This window comes from Sander lucioperca, chromosome 8 (assembly GCF_008315115.2).
Source record: "Sander lucioperca isolate FBNREF2018 chromosome 8, SLUC_FBN_1.2, whole genome shotgun sequence".
In the NCBI taxonomy this organism is placed as follows: Eukaryota; Metazoa; Chordata; class Actinopteri; order Perciformes; family Percidae; genus Sander; species Sander lucioperca.
In genome coordinates, this window is record NC_050180.1 from 5786033 (window position 1) to 5813406 (window position 27374).

Below are 27374 nucleotides of genomic sequence, written 5' to 3' on the forward strand. Positions count from 1 at the left end.
GTTAAAAAAAACTTGTAGTTTACTTTTAAACACAGACCCCGATCTCCTGGGTGAAAGTCTTATATTTGTTTGACCCATCCACCGTCCCTTACGCAGACATTTGGCACTCTTAAACTTCGTAACTTTACTTCCTGCTTTGCTCCTGTCATACCTAATACGGCCGCTATAGGGTGCCGTCTCTACAAACGTAAACATAGGTCGTAATTGCTGCTTATACCAACGAACTATGTGGCCGTATTATTGGGGGAGGACAGTCTCCACTGTTCCTTTTGGCAATGATAGCCATCTACAATCTGAATTGACCCCGGCATTTGTTGCACCCTCTCTTCAACGTTGTGTCTCGTTGTCTTCCTCTCTTTGCGCAACCTCCTCAGCTACTTCCTGTGCCTCGTTAGCCGTTCCTTCTTCCTCCTCCTCCTCAACTTCTGCTGCTGTCCCATCCAGTGTCCCCAGCAGGGCTTCCTTCAGGGTGAGGCTAACGGCTCCAGAGTCCCTCACCACCCCCTGGTCCACTGCCATCTCTGGATGGTGCCTCCGCAAATGCTTGACCACCTGGAACTTCTGTTTGGCTTTGTAGGAGCAGTGGCGGCAGCAGAAGGGTTGCTGCTTGGTGTGCGAGAGGTAGTGATGTCTGAGACCTGCCGGCCACCGGAAGGCCTTGTGGCATAAGCCGCACATGTATGGCCGATCGTCACTATGCTGCCGCTGGTGGGTCTTCAGTATGAAAGTAGTCTTGAAGGCTTTGCCGCATTTCTCACAGACGTAAGGGCACAGGTCGCAGTGTGGGAACGCAGAGCGTCGGCTCTGTTAGTGCGGTAGTCACACTCCTCACAGGCATATGGCTTGTCCCCTGCAGAGGACAAATAACATGTTATGTCTCCCAGCAGTATGAATGACTCAACACTGAACCTGTAAACTATACTTACAAAACAAAATTCAGATGAGTGCTCGAAAAACTTGCAGACATTTGAATAGGGCTGGGCGATATGGAGAAAATCAGATATCACGATATTCTTGACCAAATACCTCGATATCGATATTGCGGCGATATTCTAGGGTTGACAATTGGTATTTAACAAAATATCTTCACACTTAGATTTTAGATAAATAATCATCAGTAATGTGGACATAATGTCTAAGTGGGGTAAAGGCAAATAATAGAACAGCTAGAACAGTCTGGTAAGTTCAGAAAAGTACATCACTTTACTGTAATGCAGCTTTTAAAACCAGTAAAAGACAACACTTATGTCATATCACGATATTACAATATCCAAAATCTAAGACGATATCTAGTATCACATCACGATATCGATATAATATCGATATATTGCCCAGCCCTACATTTGAAAATCATGCAACAAAAGTTTGCCTGAAAAGATGTGTTGGAAATTTTGGGAGGTTTGGCTGAGCATTGATAAATATTTACAGAAAAATCCTGCCTCACATTGATTAACAACTGACCGAGGCAATGAGGCAAAACACATTGTTCAAGTAGTTCCCAAATCTTTTAAAAGTGACCAAGTATTATACTAGTCCAGCTGATACCTGTGTGCTTGGTCATGTGGTACTTCAGCTGAGTCGCCCACTTGCATTTGTAGCCACACTCTGGACAAAGGTACTTCTTCTCTTCTTGGTGAACCCTCATGTGAAGCTTTGGCACAATTTATTATAAAACATAGAGAAAAAGAAGGTATTATTTTCAATATGCTTTCATTTTAGGAAATACAGTTAATGTCATATTAGAATATAGGGATTATAAATAACAGGGGTTCTCAAACCTATTACTCAATGGTCTTCATCTGAGTTTTATTCAAAGTCTGAGGTCCGGAACAATTGTCAATAACAAAATAACATTTAATCACTAAATCACAAAAAATATTTTAGTTGTACAATAAGACCAAACCTCTTTATCCTATTTCCATTTTGATTTCGAACATTTTACATAACACATAAAATTAAACCCCTTGCCGAACATTTGATGAGAAGATCAACACCACTCTTGTCTGTCCCCTACCACAAGCAGCTGGTTAGCGTAGCTTGGCATAAAGGCTGGAGACAGGGGGAAACAGCTAGCCTGGCTCTGTCCACAGGTAACAAAATGTCCACCTACCAGCACCAGGCCCTCAGGAAGGGTCTCGGGCTTTGAAGCAAATTGAACGAAGTGGCCAAATGGTGGAATTGCAATTCCCAGCCCGTCACATGATGCCCCCTGGCCTAAAAAGACTTTTTCCCATAAACTTAGAAAGACGTCTATAAATCAGTGGCTACATTTTTGGAGCGTCTCAACCCCCTGCGAAATGACTGATTTCACCATCAGGATTTAATCCATTCGGTCCGAAACATTTAGAAAGTCTAGAAGAACCGCACAATTAAATAATTTCCCCATTCAAGTTAATGGAGCGTCAAACCGGAAGTAGCCAACTCGGTCAGCTGAAGTCTCTAGTGTGCTTGCTCTATGGGACGTACTGTGCAAAAGCAGTGCTCATCATCGGGTCATTTTTTGGCTCCATGATGGCTTCATGCACCACTAAGCAAATCTCAAATGAATGAACGGGGCTCTGTCTCAAACGCTGTATCCAGTTCTTATTATACATCCATGACCAGCACCTCTAAAGCTCACTACTTAACACGTTACATTGCATTTGTTTAATGTGTACAAACGGCATGTTGTGGTTTTAGGGAGGTAATGTGCCAGACAATTTCTTGGCTGGGCACATCAACCCACTAAAAACCATAACTTGTTGGTATGACCCTTCAGTTTTTCTACAGATTAAACAAACATAATGTGTTAATTAACGAGCTTTAGATGTGTTGGTAGGTGGATATTCTTTTACCATTGGACAGAGCCAGGTTAGCGGTTTCCTCGTTTAGATTCTTTATGCTAAGCTAAGCTAACCATCTCCTGGTTGTGGCTGCATAATGTAATGGACAGATAGGATAGTGGTATAGATCTCTTTTTTCTTTTTACACCAACATAAATTAAAAAAATTTATAATTATCCCTTGATTATGGTTCTATCTTACAAACAACATGCTATAAACTTTGAGCTTACCTTCAACCTAGACGGATCAATGCATGTGTAGCTGCACTGCTCACAGCTGTAAGGCTTCTCTCCAGTGTGTATGCGAATGTGCCACGTGATCTTCTGCTTGTTCCGGGTTGAAAACTCGCAGTCTGTGCATTTGTACAGACGCTTGCCTCCGTGTGATCGCAGGTGCTGCTCTAACACCAGCTGATGGCGACACGCAAACTGACAAGAGCTGCACTTGAGAGGCTTGTCCTTGGGAGGTCCATCCTCGTGTTCGTTCAGAAGGTGTTGCGCTAATGTCTGCCGCGTTTTGGAAGCAAAGGGGCACAGCTGACACGGATGTGCCGAGTGGGTTCTCCGATGAATCTCGAGGCTCTCCTTTGTCTCAAAAGACTCCTGGCAGGTGTTGCACTGTGCCTGAGGGTGCTTGATCTCTTGGTGGGTCTTGAGAGTGACCTCGCTGCCACATGTGTAGTCACACTGCTTACATGAGAAACAGACCTGGAGCTGGTGCACACAGTGGTTTCTCAGTGCAACTTCGGAGCTAAACTGAGCATCACGAGTGCAAGCGTGGTGCAACTCCCCCGTGTGGCATCGGAGATTGTGCCGTCTTACGTCGTCGAGTGTGTAGCCGCTGAAGTCGCAGAGTGAGCAGAAGTGTGGGGGCCGTCTGTCGTGGATGCGCTTCTTGTGCTGACGCAATTTGGTCGCGGCACCAAAGGTCTTGTCGCACATATCTCAGCTGTGGCGACCGATTCCTGTGTGGAGAGACTCGTGCTCTTCGAGGCGATAGCGCCTTGTGGTGCTGAAAGGACAATATCGACAATGGTGAGGTCGTGCACCTTTGTGTTTGAGCGCAATGTGTTGCTCCATGCATCGTTCTTGTTTACAGGTGAAAGCGCAATGCTGGTGTGGCAGTACGCGAGTGGCCTATGACGCTCGAGAAGCTAAAAAAAAATGTCCGACAACGCCACTCGGGATAGGCCCAAGACCTTTAAAAGCACACAGGTTTGTTCTCAAAATCAGGGGTCAGAGACAATAAAGTAATTATAAAAATATACAATTTTATTTAGTTAAATATGTTTGAAATAGCAATATCTTTTCTATTAAAAGGGTAAGTGATGATATTAGAAAAATAATAAACAAAACAATTCAAACCAATAAACCACCATGCATAATGAAAAAGAAAGAAAAACCAAACAAAATGAACCAAAATCACACCATGCAAGAGATACAGTTAATATACAACATTGATCTAAAACAATCCTTTTGTACAGTTATCTGAATTTTCCAACCCTTAGCCTATACTCCAGGAGAGCTACATCCGCTCCAACACCAATCAGTCCAGAACGCTCTGCATCCAGCACTCTCTAGGCTATATCCAGAATATTTCAGAAAACCTCATCCTGTCACATCTACCCGCCGTTTTTTTGTATCGTCGTCCCGACGATAAAGACAACCTTTTAGGTCACGACCAAGGCCGAAAAAGGACATATTGAAGATTTAATGTTGGGTCTGGAGGTCTCCCAACCAGACCACTAGCCGTACTACTCACAGGCTGAGGAAGCCGATGAACATTCGAATGATGACCGGCAGTGGGACGAGTGGGACGAGTGGTCCGACGCATAGCTTGCCCACTCGTACTGGGCTGCTCCGAGGCCAAGGACAACGGCACTTGCGACTGCGACTGAAAAGATGGAAGCAACAGGCCCCGATCTGGCCTAGTTGCTGTGGAAGGTTCCGAGAGATCAGGAGCTGGAGCACTTGATGTAGTACTGGACACCAATAGCCACAAGTCACTAAGAGTCGATGACTCGTCCAACTGAGCCACACCCAATGGCGATGGGGATTTAGTTGGAAGAGAGTCAACCTCAACTGGCTGTACCACAGCCTTCAGCATGTCGCGATGGACATTCCTTACTTTGTGCAGTGCGTTTACCGGTGCCACCGCATAAACTGCCCCTCCCGATGAAGTGCTCACCACCTGATGAACCTCCGAGCTCCACAGGTCCCGCAGTTTATGACGGCCCCTGGCGCCATGATCCCTCACATACATCGGCTGGCCCACCAGCAGCGGCACATCCCTTACATGTTTGTCATGCCGCTCCTTCCTTCCGACTTGCCGCTGTGAGCAGCCGCTCACGAGCACAATCGAAGGCAACCCTCAACCTTTCCTGGTGCTCCGCCACCCATCCTTGCACCTCACCCGGCCTTGGTTCTTCCGCACGCCCCAAAAGGAAGTCAATGAGAAGCCTTGGTTCTTGACCAAACATCAAGTAACAGGGGGACTCCCCAGTACCCTGAGGTGTTGTATTATAACAGAAGAGGACATAAGGTAGACAAGACGCCCAATCCCGCTTCTGTGGCAAGGGCAATGTTCGAAGAAGGTTGTGCAGCATACGATTGAAGTGCTCACATTGCCCATTTCCGGCCGGATGGTAAGGGGTAGTACGAGATTTGGTTACCCCATACATCAAGCAAAGTTGTTGGATCAAAGTGCTTTCAAAACTCCTCCCTTGATCGGAGTGCAAGCGACTTGGCACACCAAACTTATAGAACCACTCAGCCACAAGAACCTGGGCCACAGTAGAGGCTGTCTGATCACGTGTAGGCACAGCTACTGTGAACTTGCTAAACACATCTGTCATGACCAACACATTTTCAAACCCATTTCGAGAAGGCTCCAGCAGTGTAAAATCAATGGCCAATATCTCATTTGGTCGAGAGGCAAGCAAATGGCCCATAAAACTATGTGGCACCTGTCCAGAGTCCTTAGCGACCTGGCACCGTTCGCACTCCTGCACCCAGTTCCGGATGTCAGCAGACATCCCGGGCCAATAACAACGCTGCCGGACCAACTCTGTGGTCCTTTCGATACCTTGATGGCCATGTTGCTGATGAAGCAGACTCAGGGTTTCCCGCTTGAGAGCTGCAGGCAGCAAAAGTTGGAGGAATTCTTCCCCACCGTCTGAGCGGAGGACCCGGCGGAACAAAACCCCATCCCGCTCCACCAGGCACTCCCACTGGCGTAACATCATCAAAGCTGGTCTAGAAAGATGCCGCCGTTCAACTGCGGTAGGTGTAGATTTCTGTCGCCAGAACACCAAAATAAAAGACCAGGGCCTTCGGTCTGGAGGCGCCTGAGCACCATCTCAAGACGCTGCAGATGTTGATCTACAGAGGATGAAAACACGATGATGTCATCAAGATAAAGCAAGAGAGACTGACCCTGCTGGTCGCCAAACATCCTCTGCATCAATTGCTGGAAGGTGCCCGGCGCATTACATAGGCCGAACAGCATGCGATTGAACTCAAAAAGGCCAAAGGGGGTACAAAAGGCTGTTTTGGGCCTATCTTGCTCTGTAACAGGGACCTAATTGTAACCACTGGCAAGATCGAGAGTTGAAAACCAGCGGGCCCCTGACAGCGCATCAAGGCTTTCCTCTATTCACGGCAAAGGAAATGCATCCTTCCGAGTCTTGCTGTTTAGCACGCGATAGTCCACACACAAGCGCAGACTTCCATCCTTTTTCCGCACTAACACAATTGGTGAAGCGTAAGGACTACAGCTCTCCCGTATGACCTGAGACTCAAGCAGCTGATTGATATGCATCTTCACTGCCTCATACTCTGAAGGCGGAATGCGGCAATATCTCTGCCTGACTGGGATCTCATCAAGCAAGGGTATGTCATGAGAAAGAAGATTAGTACACCCCAAGTCGTTTTCATGAGTGGCAAAGACAGAATCATACTTTTTCAACAAGGACCTTACTTTTTCCTTATCTGGATCAACCAACGCAGTCAGATCCGCACCCTATCTGGCACAGAGGAAGAAACAGTTTGAGTGTTAACTGTTGCCAGAGTGATCCTATCCTCAGTCACACCAGCCGGCAGACTAACAACCTGCGCTGTACTGAGATTGCCCAGACCGGTCCGTGGGTAAAGAAGAACAGCTGTCATCCCCACGTTGACCACAGGAACATACACCGAGCCCCGGATGACCCGCACCAGGCAAGATGAAACAAGCAGCCCAGCGGGCTGTCACACTGGCAATGCAAACGGTTAGCAACGGCAACCTTTTTTTTGGTATGGGCACACAGGGTGTGACGGGTCAGAGACATTTTGGATTTGGCTACGAATGAACACATGGTGCATTGGACTTCATCTGGCTTCAAGCAGCCTCTCTTTTCATGGCTGTCTAACGCCCTTTTCTGATTGCACTGAAACGCACAGCTTGGACAAGAAAAGATCTGATGTTTCTCAGGAACTTTCCCAGTTCTGTCGTTGTACTTTTCCACCAAGTCCTCTTTTCCTTTGAGCTACCACTCTCATCCTCCACTTCTGGAGTGATCGGGTTCTCCCTTTTCCTTGAGATTCTTCTGCAGGTTGAGAGGTGCCGCTCAACTGTTGCAAGTCTGACTAATGAAAAATCGCACAGCTTGCATTTGAACTTACCATCTTCTTTAACATAAAGGGACTTCTGCAGTGGTACATTTCTTTGTTTGTTACTAGGAAACAATTGCTTTTTTGCAAGTTTAACTTTCAAAAGCGTTTTTGCCTGAATTTTGCCTTGCTGCTGTCCTGATTCACTGGATGTAAAAGCATTATGAACAAAGCCTTTATAGTTCGTTAAATGAGATGTACATACTCCCTCTTCTTGCCGATTGAATTCCTGATTGTTTGAATCTGTGGAAATCGTATTTTGTGAAGAAAGAAGCTCTGCCTGATTGGAATTGAATTTGTTCCCTCATCCAGTTGTCTGGATCCTTCCCGACCTACAGTAGAGTCTTCTGCTGTATTTGAAATGCCTACAAAAGTCCTTGTTTTTCGCAGAAGTGCTGGACACTTTAGAAAGGTGGCTGTCAAGGCCTCGCCTCTGTTTGAACTGCGCGCCACAGGCCTGGCACTTGTGTCCCTTTATCCTGCCACGGCACAAAGCCTGGCAGTGGGACTTCAGAGTGGTCTCCTTGCTGGTTACGTAAGAGCACTTGTTGCAGCGATAAATGTCTTTAGTTGGCACCACGAGCAACTTGACCCGACCCTCCAACACCATGGCTTCTGCTTGGTCCTTGTCGTGCTTCTTCATAGCTTTCAGACGGATGTCAGATTCTAATAGCTGATTTTGTTCAGACGGAAAAGTGGAACTGATTGTTGCACCATCATTCTCCACCGCAGGCGTCTGAGTCTGACACTCCCTAGGTTCAACTGGTTATCATCTACGTCACTTTGTTCACATTCTGCCTCTGTCACAGCCGCATTGTCGTCCTCTGATGGAGATGTAGAGAAGTCTGCCTTCTCTTGGGATATGTCTGCGGCAATACAATTTAAATTAGATGAGCTTGGAGTATCGTTTGCACAAATCTCCTCCTGATTATGCAACGAGGAGGTCTGATAGTCAGCGGTCGATAGTTCCGTTAAAACAAGAGTACAGTACTCCTCGGGACTGTTCGCAGATGGAGGGTCGTCTGAATCTCCTTCATTAACAACCTCTTGAGAAGCAATATCAAAAACATCCACAGTAGCCACAGTTTGTAAACCAGCTACAGATCCTTCACTTTCAGGCAGATCAGACTGTTCTCTTTGAGAAGGTGGAGGTCCTTCAGAGGGGGATTGTTCAGACTGCTCATGAGCTGTTGAGGGCTTATTGTAAAACTCCTGCAAGAACTGAGATGAGTTCCTCTCCTTCTCCTTGGCAGCGTAGTTCTCTAGCCATGCTTTATCCCCAGGTACGTAGCCGTGAGCTTTCCTCTTGTGCAGGAAGAGGCTGATGCTACTGAAAGAGGAATAGAAGCAGAGGGCACAGCGGAACTCTTTCAGCTGGGTGTGTTTGCAGTTCTCGTGGTTTTGAAGGGCTTGTCTGTAGCAGGTAGTGTATGTGCAGTATTTGCACTTATAGACGGACGGCGGCTTCTCCTCTCCAGAGTGTTTGGCCATCATGTGATTGCGGAGTTCGTATTTGTGTTTGCAGGCATACGCACAGATCTCACACATGAGTGATTTGGCCTGATGTCGTAACTTGCGGCTATTTAGCTGGTCCATGCGGTGACAGCGGTAGGGGCACTGGTCACACTGATACCTAGGACAGGAGACAGGAAGTTCAGGCATAACAACAATAACGTCTTTACAACACTGCACCCACTAACCACGTCATATACAGAGCAGAGACTTAAAGCAACACTATAGAACTTTTCCCGCTTCGGTCCCCCTACAGGTTGGAAGCGGAATTGTCCATTACATTACATTGTCCAGTTCATTCAAACTACAGATCCGCTACCCGATCTGGCAAACTTTCATAATATAATGTAATGGACAATTCCGCTTCCAACCTAGGGGGACAGAAGTGGGAAAGGTTCTCTAGTGTTGCTTTAACTTCTGCACACTTCAATAAAAATATCTTTCATACAATCTTGCTTTCAATCTAAGTATTACCACATCTACTTAGAAAGCAGAAAGTTTAGATAGTTTGCAGACAGGTATGTGTGATGGTTGGAGTCCGGCTGGCTGTGAGTTTTTGTTTTTCCTTTTTTTTTTTTTTCTCTCATGTTTTGCTGTCAGTTTGTGTTGGCTCTGCCTCTCTGTCTCTCTCTGTGTTCCCCCCTCCCCTCCTGCCTGTGACAGCCAGCTGATTGCGCACACCTGCTCACCTCCTCACTACCACTCCTCCCGCCGTACACACCTGCCGGTCATCACTACAATCAAGCTCAGTATTTAAACCCCGGATTGACTCACCATCTCCGCTTCATCGTTGCTCCTGTCTCCTCGGTGACACATGACTCAAGCTTCTGAAGATTATCCTGTGTGTTTTCCTGCCTGTACTTTTTGTAATCCGTCTTCTTTTTCTCGTTTCAGTTACCACCTTCACCGTCACTCTGCCTCCAGTCAGCTGGCTCCTCCATCCAGTCCCTCCCTCACGGTTCCCTGCTCCAGCCTGCCTCAGCTCTCATCACTCCGCGCTTCAGTGCCTCCCCTGCGGCTCTCCCAGCCCCGGTCTCCCCGTGCTCTCGGAGCTCCCTGTTCCGGTCCTCACGCCCGTGCTTCTGTCCCTGGCATCCACCTTCCCACTTCCCCATTCGCTTCCCCTTTTTCCCTAAATAAAATAACTTTTGCTGAGCTCTTTGTTTGCTTACCATCTTGTGCGGATTCGGGAGGGGGACGAATGGAAAACGGCATTTAATACTCCGCTAGGGCACTACGGGTATTTGGTAATGCCATTCGGCCTCCCCAACGGCCCCGCCGTTTTCCAAGCCCTCATTAATGATGTCCTCCGTGACTTTTTGCACCGGTTCGTTTTTGTCTATTTAGATGACATCCTGATTTTCTCCCCCGACCCAGTCCAACACACAGAGCACGTCCGCCTAGTTCTGCAGCGGCTTCTGGAGAACTGCCTTTTTGTGAAAGCCGACAAATGCAAATTCCACGTTCCATCTGTGCAGTTTCTCGGATTTATCATTGAGAGCGGCCGGCTCCGCGCTGACCCCGCCAAAATCCAGGCGGTCGTAGATTGGCCAACTCCCACGTCTGTCAAACAGCTACAGCGCTTTTTGGGCTTTGCCAATTTCTTATTTGTCTCCCTTTGTCTGGTCTCCAGAGGCCGCTGCAGCCTTCTTCCTCCTGAAAACCATGTTCACCTCCGCCCCCATCCTCACCAATCCTGACCCCTCTCTTCAGTTCGTGGTGGAGGTGGATGCCTCGGATGTGGGTGTCGGCGCCACCCTGTCCCAGCGCTCCACCGCTGACAACAAGCTCCACCCCTGCGCTTTCTTCTCCTGCCGCCTGACCCCTACAGAGCGCAACTACAGTGTGGGAGACCGTGAACTACTAGCGGTGAAGCTAGCCCTGGAAGAATGGAGGCATTGGCTAGAGGTCTCTGAACACCCCTTCCTGGTTTGGACGGATCACAAAAACCTGTCGTACATCCAGAACGCCCAAAGACTCAATTCCCGCCAGGCTAGGTGGGCCCTGTTCTTCACCCGGTTCAACTTCACCCTGTCATACCGCCCTGGATCCCGCAACACCAAGCCAGACGCCTTGTCCCGCCTTCATTCTACTGACGACCCGGTTAACCAGCCTGACACCATCTTGCCCCGTTCCTGCCTGGTCGCGTCCCTGGTTTGGGACGTGGAGTCCGCTGTCGGCCGGGCCCAGTCCTCGGACCCAGATCCTGGTACCGGTCCCCCCAATCGCCTCTACGTCCCCCCCAGTGTCCGCTCCCAGGTCCTCCAGTTGGCGCACGACTCCAAGTTCAGTTGCCACCCAGGAATGGCCCGGACCTTGTTCCTGCTCCGACAGAGGTTTTGGTGGTCTTCCATGGAAAAAGACTGCCGGGACTTTGTTGCAGCCTGCGAGGTGTGCGCCCGCGCCAAGGCATCCCATCAGCCGCCTGCCGGTCTGCTCCGCCCCTCCCGGTCCCCGGTCGGCCCTGGTCCCACATCGCCCTGGACTTCGTCACCGGATTGCCCAACTCCAACGGCAACACGGTCTCCAGTCAGCTGGCTCCTCCATCCAGTCCCTCCCTCATGGTTCCCTGCTCCAGCCTGCCTCAGCTCTCATCACTCCGCGCTTCAGTGCCTCCCGTGCGGCTCTCCCAGCCCCGGTCTCCCCGTGCTCTCGGAGCTCCCTGTTCCGGTCCTCGCGCCCGTGCTTCTGTCCCTGGCATCCACCTTCCCACTTCCCCATTCGCTTCCCCTTTTCCCCTAAATAAAATAACTTTTGCTGAGCTCTTTGTTTGGGTCTGTTCTGTCCTACATGTAACAGTATGTAGTCACTGCTTTTGTTTCGTTCTGTTTTTGGTACTCTGTTAATGTTTTGTCTTGCAATAAAAAAAGAGACCAAAAAGTACATCAGTCATAAGTCGTGCCTTAAGGAAGGGGCAAGCGTGGGGCAAAATTTGTTCATATTCTTTTTTTCCAGCTCATAAAGAAATGAGAGAACAATTACATTAACTTTATTTTCATATTACCTTTTTAAACCTATCAAAACGGAAAACCCTGAGCCCTAACCCATTAGCAATAATTGCCAGCTATTGGTGACTTGACAAGTCTGCTTTTGAAAGAAATGAAAGGAAAACAGCTGCAATCTGCATACTTTGTTAGCTGTTAATTTAAAGTTAAATATAGCCTAATATAGCCTTAAAGTGCGGACTTATTTTTAGTCTGAGTGAATTAGTATAGGCCTATATTATTTTATATCTTAATTGTGTTAGTTCATACATGTCCCTGTTTTAATGTTTGTTAATTGATTTAACTTTAATAAGTGGCATTGTTCACATACTTGCCTGTGTACTTTGTGTGTACCTGGAAGATAAAAATCAGGGTCAAATGATCCCTTGCTGACCCCAATACTATGAATAAATTTCTAGACGAATGTGACTTATCAAGAATCTCACCTGAAGACTCGGAAAGGCTTGGTACAGATATTCACTCCACAGAAATACAAAAGGCAATAGCCTCCCTTAAAAGCGGAAAATCACCTGGCCCTGATGGCATACCGGTTGAACTTTATAAAAAATTCAGTAATATTCTTACACCATTTCTCCACAGAATGTACAGCCAAGCCCAACTAGATGGCACCTTACCATCAACATTAACTCAAGCCACAATCACTGTTATTCATAAAAAAGGTAAAGACGATTTAAATGTAGGCTCATACCGTCCAATTTCTCTATTAAACATAGATTATAAAATATATGCAAAAATCCTGGCCAACAGATTAACTCCTCTAATGAATACAATAGTTCACAACGATCAAACTGGCTTTATATCAAATAGATCCTCAATTTCTAATTTACGACGATTGTTTGATATTCTATACACTGACAGGAAAATTCACAACGATCTAGCCATACTCACGCTCAACGCTGAAAAGGTGTTTGATCAGATAAAGTGGGAATATCTGTTTGAAGTACTTAAACGACTTAATCTAGGTGAGAGGTTCATAAAATGGATAAGACTCTTATATACAAATCCTAAGGCACAAATTCATACAAATCGCAACTTATCTTCCTCATTTCATCTGTTCAGAGGAACACGGCAAGGGTGTCCCCTGTCAGCACAAATTTTTGCTCTTGCTATTGAACCACTTGCGCAAAGTATCCGTCTAGACCCCCAAATATATGGCTATCAGACTAAGACTACAATAAATAAAATTTCGCTATATGCGGATGATATTTTACTATATGTGACCAAACCTCTCCTCTCTATACCATCCATTCTTAAAAAAAATTGAAATGTTTGGGAAATTTTCAGGATATCGGATAAACTGGACCAAGAGTTTTGCCAGTTCATGACATCCCTCAAACAACGTTGGCAAGATTCCCCTTTAAGGTTACCACTGATAAATTTACATACTTAGGGATAGAGGTTACAAAGCAACTTTCCTCTCTCATGCAATCTAACTTTCCACCCTTACTGGAACAACTTAAAAACAAAATTCAGTTTTGGAAAACCTTGCCAATATCACTACTTGGGAGGATAAATGCCATCAAGATGATCTTTCTACCACAAATACTATACTTGTTTCAAAATATCCCTGTTTTCTTAACAAAATCCTTTTTCAAGAAAATTGATTCAATTATTCAACCCTTTCTGTGGGATTATAAGACTCCAAGAATTAACAAAAAACATTTAACCAAATCTAAAACCAACGGAGTCCTATCCCTCCCAAATTTTATGATGTATTATTGGGCGTGCGCTTTTAAAAGTATAAACTCCTTCAACATCACTTATAACACACTTCCCACTTGGTTAGCTATTGAAATGGAAGACTGTGATCCATATTTACCTGCAGCACTAGTACTTTCACCAACGCCGCTTGACAAATCAAAGGACGTTCAATACCCAATCATACATAATTTATTTCGTATATGGAAACAAATTAAATCACACTTTACCCACAAAGCATTACCCCTTTCTTTACCAATTGCAAAAAACCCATCCTTTGCCCCTTCTAATTTAGATCAGACGTCTTCTGATTGGAGGAAATTAGGATTATGTTGTATCCGTGACCTGTACACGGAGGGTAAATTTGCTTCCTTTGCACAACTACAGACAAAGTTCAAACTACATAGCAATAATTTCTTTAGATATCTACAGGTCAGAGACTACATCCGAAAACTCATGCCAAGTTTCGAGACACTACCGCAATCTATGCTAGATGAATGTTTCACTATACCCCCATATAAAGATAAATTTATCTCTTAATATATATAACAAACTACAAACAATGTCTTCCCCCTCGTCCAATAAATATAAAGATAGTTGGGAGAAGGACATGGGTATCCATATTCCTGATGACATCTGGGAAGAATCTCTGGGATTCATACACTCCTGCTCCAGTAATACGAGACATTGTCTTATACAGTTCAAAATTATACATAGGCTTCATTTTTCAAAACTAAAGATCCACAGCATTTTCCCGAACGCTTTATCAAGCTGTGATAAATGTCAGTCCCTCAATGCAACACTTTTTCATGCTTTTTTTTCTTGCCCTAAAGTCGCCAATTATTGGTCTGATGTATTTGATGTACTGTCAAGAACTCTTAAGACTATATTGTCACCGAAACCATTGTTGATTATCCTTGGCACATCACAGTTATTTAAGAAATTGACTTCAGCCCAGCAGCGGTTCATCTCCTGCTCTCTTATTACTGCAAAAAAGTTACTTCTGAAGTTATGGAAAGGGCCGGCGATACCCACTGACAAAATATGGCTCCGGGATCTGTCCAATACCTTACTTTTGGACAAATTTGATATTTGTTGAAGGATAATCTCTCAGGTTTTTATAATATTTGGCAACCCTTCATAGACTTCTTACAATCAGTATCTGTATAAATACTTACCTTCTTTCATTCTATTTGTATGAACTCTTATTTTACTTCTTGCTACAAAATTGTATTCTACTCCCACACTGTTTTTGTTTCTTTCTCTCTGTTTTGTTTCGGTTTATATGTACATTTATACAAAAATACTTGAGCCTCTCTTATATTGTTGACTGAAAACTGTATAATATATATATGCTCAATAAAAAACTCTACAAATAAAAAAAAAAAAAAAAAAAAAAAAAATTATCCCTTGCTAAAACTGGATTATCTTCCTTCGGAACTTCCAATATTGTACAACATGAATATAACTAAACACGGTGACACTCAGGGAAGCTTCTATATTGCTAAAGTTGAGATTATAGAAAGAAAAGTGGCAGTGGCTCCATCGTACAGTGGATTTGCCTCTCTTCAAATCTGTCCGCCAATGTTTTAGTCATTTGTTCAGGATATATACCGCTGCCCCTACTGCTTGTGGGCTTAACTAACTGTTTGTGCGTCTCGTCAATACGCTCCAAAGGAACATAAGATATGCAGACTGGCAACCCTGTGTGCGAAAGTATAGTAAAAGATGGTATTGTGTGCCGTGTGCAGTACCAAGATGAAAACATAACCAATGGTTGTATGAGAAATGGCTAAAGTATGTACCTGAGGTCTCCAGCGTGTTTCCTCATATGGACATTCATATAGTGTTTCCATTTAGTGACGTATCCACATTCAGCGCACATAAAGTTCTTGTCGTCGGAGTGAGTCAGCATATGTTTGGAGAGGTAGGACTCATCTCGGCACCTGAAGTCACACAGGCTACACTTGTGGGGCTTCTCACCTATTACGGGGGGGAGGGGGGGGGGAATAAATCAGGGGATGTCGTGCAAAACGTAGAAGCTCTTTACACGGGCTACCCAAACAGCACACGTGAAAAACTGACGAAACTGTAAGGTGAGAATCCGATGATAAAACCATTAGAATATCAAAAACATTGAAATTGAAACTGAGTTGGTGTCATGGGTCGGTGTCAGTTTTCCCTGTCCTGCCTGTTTTCCTCTCTTTTTTCCCTGTGTGTGTTGTCTGTGTGTTTTTTCTTCACCTGCTGTGGAGAGAGGCGTGTCCTACCTGCTTTGGCGAGAGGAGGGTCCTAGTGAATCTAAGTCAAGAGGCGTGGTCATTCTCTCCTGCTCTGTTTCCAGCTCAGCTGCAGCACATCTCCACTAATTACCATACGGTTATCAACCCGGGCTGTTCACCTCTTCAGCGCCAGTTCGTTGCAACCATTCACGTGGTAACTTGGCTCCAATAGTTTACTAGTGATCCCACTCCTAGTTTCTCGGCTTAGCTCTGTGTTATATTTATTTGTGCTTTGGTTCACTTGTATACTCTCTGTTCAGATTCCGTCTCTGGACCTGCTGCTTGCCTGCCATCACCTGTTTTCCTGCCACCTGCTCGCCTCTCCAACCAGCTCTACTCGCCGTTTACCTCGCCACTCAGTTCCCAGTACTACACTTGGATAAATCAAGACCGGACTCTCTCTGCTACCTTCATCGAGGCTCAGTCTGTCTAGCCACTCACCTGCCTGCCCGCCTGCCTCCAGCTGCGCCCCGCCTGGAGCCGCTTCTCCTGCACCATTCCTCTCTGATAATTCCAAGTTGGTTCAAATAAAACATCTAAACTGCTTCCCTGTTGTCAGTGTGTCTGTCTCTGAGTTCTGGGTCAAAATACAAAAGACTTTCTTAAACGAAACCATTAATGTATAAAGCATTGAACAGCCTACTGCCTGGCAATATTTAAAAATGTTTTTTTTAAATAGAGATGGGGGATATAATTTCAGGGGGGAGTCCATTTGAAAACATCTTGGTGTCCGTACAACGTTCAAAGCTTTTTGTATTTGTATATGTTGAGTGAAACTGTGGAACGGATTAAGCTCCACAAGCATGACGCAGTTCAAAAAGGAATACAAAAATATGGTTTTCACAAGTTACAGGGAGAAGGAAGGTGTTCTCACATTATTTATTTTCTATGATTAATATATTTATATGTATGTAAATATGTGAGTTCTTTTTTGTAGTGTGTAAGTATATACATATGTAGGAAATTGTAAAGGATGTGTTAAAGATATGTGATATAAATATGAAGCCATTCATGATGTTTATTATTATATAGTAGTAGGGTAGGATTAAATTGTCACGGATAGCACAGGAGTCAGACTGGTGGTAAGTGAAACAAGCTTTATTCACAAAATCCAACAGGAGGAATGGTGAGCAGGCCAAACATAAAGCAGAACTTAGCTGTGGTAGTTGGGTAGCAGCAGACGGCAGGAGGTTGATAGCAGTTAGGATTCTCGGTAGGGCAACAGGTAAGTAGCAGGAGAGAGTCTAGGTGTCTTGTAGCTATGTGTAGCGATGAGACCAGACAAAGAGTGAATGAGCATGTGCCGAATATAAAGATGGTGGACTAATGAGGTGCACGTGGCGAACTGATGAGTGGCCTGGTGTGAGTGATCAGTATTGAGGAGATAGTGAACGGATGAGAGGAGTGAGTGATGGGGAATGTGAACGAATGGGAGGAGTGAGTGCTGGTGAAGGTGGGACCCTGACATAAATAAGCTTCTGCTTCTTCCTATTCCTTGTCGGACATTTTAAATTAATATTGTGTTTTTGTTTCTGTTCTTTTAGCTTTTATTGTATTATTTTTAACATGTTCGAAATAAAGCCTTCATTCATTCATTCATTCAATCATTTGTTCAACATTAAAAATCCATTCCCGGGATACATAATAACCTATGTGGGATTGTGGGGAGCCAGGTTCCATTCAGGAAGGATGGAAGAATGAAGGGCTGCCATCAATCCAGTATGGGGCTTGTGAGATGGCTAGGGTGGCCAGATTGCCAGGTTGGATGTCTATACTAGAAAATGGGGAAAGTACCTGAACTTTCTAGAGGGCTCCTAAGAAGCTTTGTGTTGGGAAGAAACATGTATGATGTGCTTATGGTGTTGTCATGTGTACATATATGTTTATTTGGTTTATGGTTTATTGTCTATTTTGTTACTATTTTGTTGAATGGTCTTGAATATTGTAGTTATTGTGTCTGGGTGGGTGGTCATGATGGAGGGTGGGGATGGGGGGGAAATGAAAATGAATAAGAAAATGAAATATAAAAAATTGTTAATAACAAAAAAAAAAATACATTCCCTCCTCACCACTGTGGATCAGCATGTGTCGTTTCAAACCCCGTTTATGCGAGGTCATGTAGCTGCACTGAGAGCAGCGATGGATCTTCTCGTTGGCGTGCAAATGTCCAATGTGCTGCTCAAACTCCACGGGGTTAAACGTGATGAAGGAGCAAAAGTCACAGCGGAGCTTGTCGTTCCCTGGGTGACCGTGCCGCTGGTGCTGGAGGAAGACGCTCTTATATCATCGGCATGCACGCTGGCAAGGTGGCGGTGGATTGCGTTCCGCTCCACAGCGGAATATTCACACAGGTGGCAGCGGTGAACCTTTTCCCCTGCCTCGCGGAGTCTGTGGATGCGCAGCTTGCGCTTGCTGGTGAAGTAACGCTTGCAGGTGGGACACTGGAGGCTCGGGTCAGGGAAATGTAGAACATATGAAATTCCTTTTGAACATAGTGACAATGTTTGTCATAAAAATAAGCATATTTTCCTGTGACACATTTCCGTGCTTGAGCTATGTTACTGGTTACTGGTTGCACGGCATTGGTCGTTCGACTGGTCATGACTGTTTTCCCAAGATGGCACCCGCCTGTATACGTGAATGGTACTGTCTTTCTAAACTGTCTTTTTAATAAACTGTCTGTACACTTACAAAGTTCTCAATGCTTTGGTTTACATGTAGGGACCCTCATTATGCTACCGTGGAAGTGTGGTGCTATTTTGAGCCTTGTTAGTGGTGTAGAAATAGAGATTTCTTTTTACTTTACCAGTGCCCCGACGACTAGCGTTATGAGCTAAATAGCCGGTTGCACTAAAACTGGTCACATTCGATTAGCATGAAAACATATCCCAGAGAACAGTCGACTCGGTACAAATGTGTTATTAACCCCTAGGTTCATTTTGCACTGGATTTCTCCTTTAAAACAACGATAAATCATACTTTTGTCTTTGTTACACTGTTTTCTCCTCTGGTGTTTCTTTACACAAGTCCAACAATAGTTAGGCCTGTCACAATATGCAATAAATCAATTAATCGCATGATAAATAAAAATTAGCTTGATAATTTTTAAATGGAAATTATCGCGGCCGGAAAAATTTCCATTTTATTTATTGTTTTTGTTTGTTTTTGTTTTTTATTCCAGTGCATCTTTGTTAACAGAGACTTTTATTTATTATTATTATTTTTGGTTGTTTTGTTCATTTATTGTGGATATTTCAAATGTCTTCCAGTTCCAGTGTTAAATATTCTTTAGAAATAAAAGTTTATTGATCTTTGAAAAAAATTCCTGCATTATTATGCCATTATCAGTATGATGCCATTAGATGAAAATGGTCTCAGAACGACAATATTATCGTTTATTGCAGTCGTTTCTGGGACAATTTATCGTCCAGCAAAATTTGTTATCGTGACAGGCCTAACAATAGTATTTTAAAGGGGACCTTTACCACCTACATTAAGAATTCCAACATCTTATTTCCATGGCCTAGGAAAGTTCAATCAATATTTGTGAACGAGCCGCTCTCTCTCAAAGCCAGAAACCAGAGAAGTAAGTCTCAAACTTGTATGTAACTTGTATCAGTGTCATCTAATAACATCTTTCCCAATTCATTGTCTATGGAGCAGTTCATTTATACCTGATGACATCACAAATTGGAGTTTTAGCACTCTAGATTTTGGATTAGGGAGAGAGCTTTTCATGGTGAGTAATATTGTTGGACTGTCTTTGGCCATAGGAATAACTTGTACAAATTTTGAAAATGGGCGTAGTTCCCCTTTAAGCTGCTAACACTGCTATCTGCCAAGACAAGATACTCAACCCCATTTCATTCTCCTCAAGGGCAATTTTGGTATTTAACTTTCTACTGCAACATCATTGTCTCCTTACTTTGTGATTATTTTAGTCTCAATGCACTTTACCATTTATGCTGGTGTATAAAGTATTTACTACATTCTATTGTAGTTTTTTTAAGAGCATCATCTTCATAATGTATTGTTTAAAAAAATGTTTTCATAGTTGCTTATCTATGCAATAATCAATAATGTTGATATTTTTTCACTTAAACCTGCAATAATGGATTTTTTGGGCCACTTGCGGGGACGCGGAAACAAGTTATGAACTGAGTCTGTCTGGCTGTTTGGCGCAGAGCAGGTAGTGTACAGTGGCTTTTTCTCATAAAACAGCTGCCTGTTGCGGCCGGAAACAATTCTAAGAGAATGGTGAGAGTGAACCAAACAGTAAAGTTGTGGGTCTGACAGCTAAACAACGAGCTGAAACTCACTATAAAGCTCTGTAACACCGAGGGAAGCTGCAGATTCAGGTGATAATTCTCTGTAGCTTCATCACTACGAGGGGATGACCCCTTTCACATTGTTTTCACATCGTCATTTGATATATTGATAAATGTACCGATTTTAGCTGTTTTACGCAGATATGCAATAGATACTATATGGCCAGAAGCATGTGGACATTTCCTTCTAAATTAATAAAAGTGGCTTTAGTTGCCTCAACCACATCCATTACTAAAAGGTGCATTAGATCGAGCCATGCAATCTCCATTGGCAATTAGTTCATCTAATTTCTGTCCTGCTAAATTTTCCCTTGCAACCGTAAGCACCAAGGTGCTTCTGGAAAACCGTTCGCCACCTCAGGAGGGGGAAGCGGGGAACCATCCAAGCTGTGTACAGTAAGGATGGGACGCTGTTGACCTCAACTGAGGAGGTAATAGGGCGGTGGAAGGAGCACTTTGAGGAACTCCTAAATCCGACTAATACGCCCTCTATGGTAGAGGCAGAGCTGGAGGATGATGGGGGATTGTCGTCAATTTCCCTGGTGGAAGTTGCTGAGGTAGTTAAACAACTCCACAGTGGCAAAGCCCCAGGGATTGATGAGATCCGTCCAGAAATGCTTAAAGCTCTGGGTGTGGAGGGGTTGTCTTGGTTGACATGCCTCTTCAACATTGCGTGGAAGTCTGGGACGGTGCCTAAGGAGTGGCAGACCGGGGTGGTGGTTCCCCTTTTCAAAAAGGGGGACCAGAGGGTGTGTGCCAATTATAGGGGTATCACACTTCTCAGCCTCCCTGGTAAAGTCTTCTCCAAGGTGCTGGAAAGGAGGGTTCGGTCGATAGTCGAACCTCAGGTTGAAGAGGAACAATGCAGATTCCGTCCTGGTCGTGGAACAACGGACCAGATCTTTACTCTCGCAAGGATCCTGGAGGGAGCCTAGGAGTATGCCCAACCGGTCTACATGTGCTTTGTGGATCTGGAGAAGGCCTATGACCGGGTCCCCCGGGAGATACTGTGGGAGGTGCTGCGGGAGTATGGGGTGAGGGGGTCCCTTCTCAGGGCCATCCAATCTCTGTACAACCAAAGCAAGAGCTGTGTCCGGGTTCTCGGCAGTAAGTCGGACTCGTTTCAGGTGAGAGTTGGCCTCCGCCAGGGCTGCGCTTTGTCACCAATCCTGTTTGTAGTATTTATGGACAGGATATCGAAGCGTAGTCGGGGTGGAGAGGGGTTGCAGTTTGGTGGGCTGGGGATCTCATCGCTGCTTTTTGCAGATGATGTGGTCCTGATGGCATCATCGGCCTGTGACCTTCAGCACTCACTGGATCGGTTCGAGTGTGAAGCGGCTGGGATGAGGATCAGCACCTCTAAATCGGAGGCCATGGTTCTCAGCAGGAAACCGATGGAGTGCCTTCTCCAGGTAGGGAATGAGTCCTTACCCCAAGTGAAGGAGTTCAAGTACCTTGGAGTCTTGTTTGCGAGTGAGGGAACAATGGAGCGGGAGATTGGTCGGAGAATCGGCGCAGCGGGTGCGGTATTACATTCAATTTATCACACCGTTGTGACGAAAAGAGAGCTGAGCCAGAAGGCAAAGCTCTCGATCTACCGGTCAGTTTTTGTTCCTACCCTCACCTATGGTCATGAAGGTTGGGTCATGACCGAAAGAACGAGATCCAGGGTACAAGTGGCCGAAATGCGTTTCCTCAGGAGGGTGGCTGGTGTCTCCCTTAGAAATAGGGTGAGAAGCTCAGTCATCCATGAGGAGCTCGGAGTAGAGCCGCTGCTCCTTCGCGTCGAAAGGAGCCAGTTGAGGTGGTTCGGGCATCTGGTAAGGATGCCCCCTGGGCGCCTCCCTAGGGAGGTGTTCCAGGCACGTCCAGCTGGGAGGAGGCCTCGGAGAAGACCCAGGACTAGGTGGAGGGATTATATCTCCAACCTGGCCTGGGAACGCCTTGGGATCCCCCAGTCGGAGCTGGTTAATGTGGCTCGGGAAAGGGAAGTTTGGGGTCCCCTGCTGGAGCTGCTACCCCCGTGACCCGAGACCGGATAAGCGGACGAAGATGGATGGATGGATGGAACCGTAAGAACACTGCCACTGGACTTTGTGTCTGGAGCAATCAATCCCATTTTACTAATTGGCAGCCAGGCGGATCACTTGTCTGTTTTAATATCACTGGAACAACTCAGGTTTTTGTCACCTCTCTGTGCTTTATTATTTTACATAACTTTGACAACTACTCAATATAACATACCAAGCGGAGGTACGGTGTACGTACCTTTGGATGACAGTGGTGCAGCATCCACTGCTGAAGGTTTGTCTCTTTCCACTGCCTTTCTCACTCTTTTAATATTGTGCCTTTGTCTCTCTGGCTGCTCCTCATTCCCGTCTTCAGGTAATGATGATGCATCAGCTGGGCTGGATTTCAGTTTTCTTTTTGGCCTGCCGGACACCTGAGGCTGTTGGACACTCTGGTCTTTCACAGTTTGAGTGAAAAACTGACATTGAAAGCAGCCGAAGGGCATGTGGCCCTGCAAGTGTCTCTCCATCTCCCCCTGTGTGAGGAATGACACTCTGCAGGACTGGAGGGTGCAAGGAATGAGAGTGAGACAGTGCGTGGACATCAAGTGGGTTTGATATGCCTGACGGTCTGTGCTGCTGAACTGGCAGCCTTGCTCAGTGCAGGGGATAATAACATCGCTGTTATTAACGTTAGCTAATGGTGAAGATAAAAAAAAAGTTAAAACCATGCTTAATGTTATGAAAACAATGTTCTTTTGGTTTAAATGTACACAATGTTCCCTACAGCCAGATTGAATCAACTGACTAGCCTTAATCAACATTTGACATGCCTCATTCCAACCCAAGCTTCTAAAGATTGATTAAGTCATGACTGTCAATTTGCATACTAGAAGAGACTCATTGTCCCCACAGGAAAGGTAACTGCTCCTCGGGCCTTTTGGGGAGCCACTCCCTGCTGGGCCAGACTGATTAGAACAAAGGAAATGCATATCTCTGTAAACTTGAATAGAATTGGCACTACCATGATAAATGACCTTTGTCTGTGACCTGAGAGTAAACCTGAATTCAGAGGTGTGTCCTAAATCCTGGGAGAGATGTCATTTGAGGAACCACCCTCAAATCCTTTAGGATAAATTTGGAAACTTCACAATGATTCAGGACTGTTTTGAATGTGTCTCCCGAAGGGGAGGCATGTTTTTGCAGTCCACTGCTGACAGTGTTTTATTGATGTATTGTTTTGTATTGTTTGGACTGCAAAATTGTGACCCCACAAGGAAGCATGCTTGCAGTCCACTGCTGGCAGTATAACATTTGCTTTTTGTCTTGTCGTTTTCACCATGTTGTTTATTAAACCTTTTGCTTTATTTTCAATTGGACCCAGCCTTCTCTTTCCTCCTCAGAAATCAAACGATCACGTCGTCGTCTTTTAAATTTTTTTTAACAATTGGTGACCCCGACGTGATTTTTGGAGGACGAAAGGAGAAAAGACAAATTCATAAGACGGGGTTATGGTTACTTGCTGAAATTTCACATGGGCCCAGACAACTGAGAGGTGAGCAGAAAACCTGTTTTTATCAAAACACTGCAGAGTAAACGTTCAACTCGTAAGTAAGTCTATTTAAATCTGTAAAAGTAGGATAATTGATAAAAGTAGTGCCCAATTGAAAACGATAAGTCAAAAGCAATTGTGTGTGATTGTGTGTATGATTGATTGTTTGTAGTCTATACTGTATGTTGTGACGTCATGAGAGGCTACACCGCTCTCCGGGGGACAGCTCAAGCAGTGCGAGGACACATTGTTCAAACAAAATAAGGATTTTATTACAGTTCCAGGGAATTAACAAAAAAACAGCACTCCAACTTCACAGGTGGGACCCAGTTAATCGTCAAGGGTCAAAACTTCAAATAATGTCTCTTCTGGTTGTTAAATCATAATCTTCATTCCCTCAGGTAAAACAATCTTTTCAGCCTTACTTCAATCCGAGCTGTAAGTCCTTCCGACGTCTGGTAATGATTCTCCACCTTTCCTATTCCTCTGCAGCGAGCACAGCTTGTAGTTGTCTCTCCAAAACTCACACACCCACACGAGTGTGTCTCTAGGCTTTAAAAAGCTCTTCTGCTCATCAGGATCTGATCAGTCTCAGCTGTGTGTGGGAATGTAGTGTCTTGAGTGGAGGAGTTCCCGACTGCACCAGCAGATGGAGCCATAGCTGCTTGTGAGTGCAGCCACTTCACAGGAATGTAACGTCCCTCCAGGACACAGCCTCTCGTGACATCACACATCCCCCCCCTCGAGACCGACGTCCTCGTCGGGGCAAAGGCCGAGAAGAAGGCATCACGCCGGGAGAGGGCATCCGCGTTGCCATGGCGCTTGCCAGCCCTATGGACGACAGAAAAGTTAAAAGCTTGCAAGCTCAAAAACCATCTGGTAACTCTACTGTTAGTTTCTTTGTTCTTGGCCATCCACTGCAGAGGGGCATGATCAGAAACCACCGTGAAACGTCGGCCCAGGAGATAGAACCGCAGGGACTCCAGGGCCCAGGTTACAGCGAGACACTCCTTTTCCACCGTCGAATAGTTCCTCTCCCTCGGAAGTAACTTCCTACTCAAGTAGAGAACTGGATGTTCTTCACCGTCATGTGCCTGGGCAAGGACAGCACCCAGACCCACCTCTGAAGCATCCGCCTGGACGATGAATTCTCTCTTGAAGTCCGGCGCCACCAGGATCGGACTGGAGCAGAGTGCTTGCTTCAGTTCGACGAAGGCCGCCTCCGCTGCAGGGTTCCACTTCACCATCCATGAGTGGCGTTTGGTCGTCAGCTCTGTCAAAGGGTTAGCTTTGGTAGCAAAATCCGTAATAAAACGTCTATAGTAGCCGGCTAGGCCCAAAAATGACCTCACCTGCTTCTTGGTGATGGGCCGTGGCCAGTCCTGTATGGCCTGCAATTTGGCTTTCTGAGGTTTGACCAACCCCCGCCCAATGGTGTACCCCAGGTAGTTCGTCTCACTGAAGGCCAGCCTGCACTTCTTTGGGTTCGCTGTGAGCCCTGCCTCCCTGAGCGAATCTAGCACCGCTTGTACTCGAGGTATGTGGCTGGCCCAGTCTGGACTTTGTATGACCACGTCATCCAAATATGCCGCTGCGTACCTCTTGTGGGGAGCCAGGACACGATCCATCAGGCGTTGGAACGTGGCAGGTGCCCCGTGGAGACCAAACGGAAGCCGGGTATACTGGTAGAGCCCCTCCGGGGTGGCAAATGCTGTCTTTTCCTTAGACGCCGGGGTCAGGGGTACCTGCCAATAGCCTTTTGTGAGGTCAAGAGTGGTTAGGAAGCGAGCATGCCCCAAGGAGTCTATTAAATCATCGACACGAGGCATTGGGTATGCATCAAATTCAGACACTTCATTCAACTTCCGGTAATCATTACAAAATCGTACTGATCCGTCTGGTTTGGGAACTAGTACAATGGGACTTGCCCAGGCACTTTGGGACTCCTCGATTATTCCCAGGATCTTGTAATTGAGCCGTACCATACTGGCCTGTGAGAGGGGGAAGCTCTGGGGTGCCTTGGACGTCTTCCTCGCTGGAGATCGGAGCACTGTCCTGGGCCACGTTCTCTTCTCCTGTATCTGGACCAGCTTCTGTGTCTGTCTGGGCACCTGCCATCCCTGTCAGAGTACAGACGGGAGTGAGTGATGCAGAGGGTTGCACTTCAGCTTTCTCAGGGTGAGTCTTACCTCTCTGTTCCCGAGGTACTCGGGTTCGCCTCTCCTGAGTCTCTCTCCAGAGTGGGTAAAAGACCGGGCAGTCTCGTCCAATTAGGACAGGGACGGGGAGGGAATCAACCACCCCCACTGTCGTGAGTATGGTGCCCCGGGTGGTGGTCATTGTGAGTTCAGTGACGGGGTAGTCTCTGGTGTCTCCATGGACACAGGAAACCGGGAGGGCTTTCCCTGGGATCAGACACGATGGGCCCACCAGATCCTTACGCACCAGGGTGGCCAGGCTACCTGAATCTAGTAAGGCCTCCACATCATGGTGATTCACAGTCACCGGGCAGGTGGGGGGTCGATCTGGGCCGCCATCTATGACTCCCAGGAGCGAGGCAAAATGGTGTGTGGGTGGTGGGCTGGAGGACTCAGCAGTGGGCATAGGTTCATCCGCCGGCTTCCCACACTGCCAGGAGATATGTCCCATCTCCCCACACCGGTAACACTGTCGGGTTTCACTCCCCCGCTGTATTCTTCCTGGACCTGCCTGGTTTCTGACTCCGCCTGGAGCCGGGTTCGGTCCTGACATGGCTGGACTCGAGACCTTGGGGTTCTTTGGACGGGCCCCTCCCATCTGTGGTGGAGACGCACCCCTGGGGTCTTTTCTGGAAGCACACAGCATCTCCGCCGTGGCCTGGTACTTTTCCACAGCTTCCACAGTCAGATCCGCCGTGGTCAAGGCCTGTTGACTGATGAATCGTTTCGCGTCATAGGGCAGGGCACGTAGGTAACGGTCCACCACAATAGCCTCTACCACCGCCGCTGCCGTATTCCTCTTCGGATCCAACCATTTCTGCGTGATCCAGACAAGTTCATGCATCTGCGCCCGAGGAGGCTGGTCAGGTTGGAAGGTCCAGCTGTGGAAGCGCTGGGCCATACCAAATTTGGTGAGTCCATTCCTGCTGAGGATCTCAGACTTCAGGGCATCATAATCGGTTGCCTGGTCGGGGCCCAGGTCCCGGACAGCGTTCAGCGACTCCCCGGTTAGGAAGGGGGCTAACAAGCCAACCCACTGTTGCTTGGGCCAGGCTTCCCTAGTGGCCGTGGCTTCAAAGGCATGTAGGTACGCCTCAACGTCATCGGTGACCCCCATCTTAGATAAAAAGTCACTTGCCTTTATTGGGCGGGTACTTTGGTCAGCCATCCGTCTCTGCAACTGTAATTCCTCTGCCTTCAGAAAGTTGGCTCTCCTTTGCTCCTCCAAGAGAGCCGCGTTGGCTTGCAGCTGGGCTTGCTGGCCAGCAACGAGGGCTTTCAAAACTTCCTCCATTTTAACGGGCGGGGAGCCTACGGCC

At 46.2% G+C, this 27374-nt stretch overlaps 1 pseudogene; it reads right to left on the bottom strand.

Annotated features, from left to right (window-relative positions):
* Positions 1–22835, bottom strand: LOC116036880 (annotated as a pseudogene).
* Between the last annotated feature and the right edge of the window lie 4539 nt (positions 22836–27374).